Below are 4,353 nucleotides of genomic sequence, written 5' to 3'. Positions count from 1 at the left end.
TCCGGATCACCAACTGTCCGGAATCGATCATTCAAAAGTCCAAAGGTTTTTAAGGTGATACTTTTTCAAACGGTTACTTTTAAAAGATGCTTATCGTGTTCCTTGAAATCCGTGCCACGTTTGCACGTTCTTTAAAGCAAACATCCCATCGCCGTTTGATGGTTTCTATTCATCACTTCATTCCATAGAAACCTTTCATCATCATTAGTCAACTCACCCTTAAAATGGAAACACATTAAATGCGACCCATTTCAATTTCGGATCCACATCATTACACTTTCTGATCCGACCTATTCCCATCACCTATATAAACCTTCTTAAATCCCCATTTACCTCTTTACGCGCTCAAACTCTCCAAAGCATCCAAATTCTCTGTGTTCATCGTGTTCTTCAAGCTATCATAACCTTCAACAATGGCGTCCCAATCATCTTCACAGAAACCCACTCAAACTGCTTCAACACCCAAGAAATCGATTGCCAAGAAGAAATCTCCCAAGGGATCTTCATCCTCTACCTCGCCTGATCCCTTTCTCAGGGATACAACCCAACTGTTCTCATTGAATCATATGGATTATGATGAATCCATCAGAGTAATGATCGAATTCATGGCAAATCATCTCATCCCCATCCCTCTAACCAAAATCCTTCAACCTCCACTTCCACTTTATCTTCTTCACACATCATTCACCCGAGTGAAAATCGACGAAAATGTGTTGGAAACCAAGATCACAGGCGATAGGATTGTGCGCATTCACAAATCGACATTTCTTAGGGCTATTGGTGTAAAAGAAAACCCCAAGGGTTTCAAGTTACAAGAACCCACTGCAGAAGAATTTCAACCTTTCTTGAACCACATTGGGTACAACCAGGATTACAAGGCCAAGGATTTTAAAAAAAATCAGTCGTTTCTGATCTATGGACCGTGCTGATGCGCTCCATCATCTGTGGGCTGCCCGAAAAGCATGGTGGCACAGACACCCTTAGCAAAGACTGGTTGCACTTAGTCTACAACATATACTCCGGACGCAACAATGTTGTCGATCTTCTGGAGGTGCTATGGCAAGACTTCCGCAAGTTTGCCATCAATAGGAAAGACAACGAGATTTCAAGCCCTAGGTTTTGGGCCTTGACGATTTAGGAACTCTACAGAGAAAGGTCTGAACCCATTCCTGCTTCCACGATTCCGCAGGAGGTATATCTTTCCTTTAAAGAAATTAAAAGTTATAGAATTCCGGACCAATCTTCCTTTGGTCTTGTCCGAAGATTGCCTCAACATATGTTGGACCTTATCCCTTCCAGATCTATTCATTTGAAGAAGCATCTGGAGACTTCGACTGTGTACATCCCAACACAGTCTACCCAAGTCCCTATTGAGCCCACTCCGGAAGTGGCCAAACCAACATCATCCGGACCCAAGAAGACAAAGAAATCCGCAAAACGGAAATCTTCTCCCATCAAGTCAAAGCCGAAAAAGAGAACCAAAGTCGGCTCTTCCTCTCAACAGGAAGGTTCTTATGACATTTTGGCTGACTCTGGCCATCCGAACACCCCTCCTTCCCACTCATCCGAGGTACCCCTCGATGTTTCAAAACCACTTGCACACACTCACGGGTATTCTGCTAATAAACCACCCACATCTTCCCAACAAGGTGATCTGGTGTTGAAAAAAGTTCCTTGCCTCCCCTGGAACAAACCCATGAGTCACCTTTGATATTCCATCTCTTTCTACACGCACACTCCGGAACCCCTGTTCCGGACCCCAAGCATTCCAAAGCCGGAGTTGTCCCTCCAACTTCGGATGCCACAACTGGTCTGATACTCGGAAGGCGTACAGGACGACCAGGGGTTAACGATCGTGCATGGGATGATTTTGTTGACAAGGCTATGACAAGGCATTCCAAACTTACAAGGTCTCAAGTTGAAGCTACTCTGATCTCGATGCGAAACAGAGCTCTCCAAAGCAATCAACCTTTTGTTGCCCCCAGTGATGATGAAGCAGACCAAGAGCTCACCACCAGACAAACTCCATCATCTCCTAACCACAATCTTCAAGAAACTGATCCGGACGAAGACCATTCGAAGGAAGTTATGTTTTATGAAGAAGGAGCAACACTTGCCACCACTCCAATCCTGCCCTACCACAAGTTTCAGTCTAAAGCTTCCTCGTCCAAATCAGCGTTTGATTTTGGATCCTCATCCTGAACTCCGGAAACCGAGTCATCTCTCAAACTTCGTGATGATGCTGCAACCAAGCCTGGTACTTCTGTTCACCCTCATCATCTGGACCACAATCACTCCAGTGACTCTACCGGATCTTCAGTCGGCAAGCATATCGATCCATTTGCCCTCTTGGAAATTCCGGCAAATGTGTTCGGAACCATGAAGAAGGTGAAAACAATTGAAGCCTCTGTCTCCGGACTCAACTCCAAGATTGAAGAAAAGGTTTCTGGACTGGACTCCAAGCTAGATGCAATTCTCCAGTCCTTATCAAGTCAGTCCGGACCTTTGGTAGCTGAACGAGAATCCCAACTAGATCAACTGATCTCACTCCGGCTTAAACATTCAATCGAAGAAGTGGAAGCGAAATATGATGCCTCCATTGATCACTATCTCGATACAATCACCCAGATTCTCAAAGTCCATGACAATGGTTACTGCTACCAATGAACTCATCAAGCAGACCCATGTTCGTCATGAGAAGCAGATTCAGATACTGGAGAAGGAGATTAAGAAGAAGGACGCGATGAAGATGATTATACAACAAGTCCTCATCAAATTACTCTAATCCACTTGGAACATTGTTGATGTTCTGAATCACAAGTTTGATGAGATGCTTGCCATCCTTGGACACTTATTTGATCATCTCGCATCTCAGGCGCCTACTGTTGAAGCCTATGATGCTCTCACCCTTCAACTCAACACAGGTCTTCAAAAGGTGTTTGAGAAGTTTTCTGGTATGAAGGAATCATTGATGCTTGCACCGGTTTCCAAGGCCACCGATGCAAGAGGGGTGAAGGCCCAAGCACAGTATGGAAATATGCCTCGGAGTTTACACTCCGGGATGAAGATGAAAATGATGATGATGATGATCTGAAGATTCTTGCCGATTCTTCTCCTAAAATTTCTGGTGAAAAAGAAAGTGAAGCTTCAAAAGAGAAGACTGAAGGAGAAGACAATTAAGAAGAGGATTATGCTACCAATGGAGTTATTGGTCTTGAAGCTCCAAGGAAGCTTTTCCCAAAGGTGATGACCGAAGAAGAAAAGAGGATCTGGTCTGCAGTTTCTTCGCCATCCTCTTTACCTGATGTTCTTCAAAGGGCAATCAAAATGGCTAAGGCAAAAACCTTTATCACCGCTCAAGCCTTCCGAGCCACCCCTTCAATGTCACCTCTAATTCTGGACCCAAAAGTTGATCCTATTGACCAGGGTTCTCCACTCCGGATCCCTGATGACATTCCGGAAGAACCTCTTCCGACGCCCACTCTAGAACTTATTGTTGATGAAAATATGAAGCAAGTGCTTGGAGCACTGAATAAAGATAAGGGAAAAAAGCCTATCTTTGAAAGTCATCAAGCTCATCCCTCCTGACATCCTTCAAAGCAAAAATTCGGATGGTCTCAAGAGGAAATCAACCAAGCTCTAGAGGACAGTATCCGGATCCAAGCGCTCAAAGACAATCCTGATCCGATGCGTGGTATCTCTCCTCTCTGTCGTGAAGGTATTCTTAAGGATGTCGATATAGTACCAATCATGTACTATGACATTCCTTCCAATGATTCTGAACAGCTTGATCTGCCTCTCTCACCCTTCAGCAAATTTTACATCAAATTTGCTCCTCCCCATCCCAATGATAATCTGGAAGTCACCATCCGGACAGAGCGTGAAAGATTAAAAACCTTCTATGCCAAGAATGCACTTCCCCTAAAGGAAGTATGGACGAGGAAGAAGATTACAAAGATCTCTGCATACAGAAGGAAGATCATCACCAAATTCGAACTCAGCTGTCCACTATTCTGGTACCATGTTGTCAGAAATAAACCAACTTATAAAACCATCAATGATGCCAATTTTCCCGCAATGAATCCGAACGATATCCAAACTATAGTTGCACACTTTCGGACCCTTCAAAATGATGATATCAGTATGGGTGCTTATCATACTGCCATAAACTTTCTCAAGGACTATGTCGCAGAATTTTGTCGACGCGACTATGAGTTAGCAAGCTTGTACGGAACCCAAGATTTCGTTGGCAAAATTGAGTATGTGCTGCCAGAAGCCGAACTGCTAGCAGAAGGTCCCATTGATGATCCGGTTCTAGGTTTTGTTTACAAAACCAGGAAGACAAACAAGAAG

This window comes from Lactuca virosa, chromosome 4 (assembly GCF_052849685.1).
Source record: "Lactuca virosa cultivar CGN04683 chromosome 4, Lactuca_virosa_CGN04683_v6, whole genome shotgun sequence".
Taxonomy (NCBI): Eukaryota; Viridiplantae; Streptophyta; class Magnoliopsida; order Asterales; family Asteraceae; genus Lactuca; species Lactuca virosa.
The sequence above is the reverse complement of the archived record's forward strand: the minus strand, read 5'-3'. Positions refer to the sequence as shown.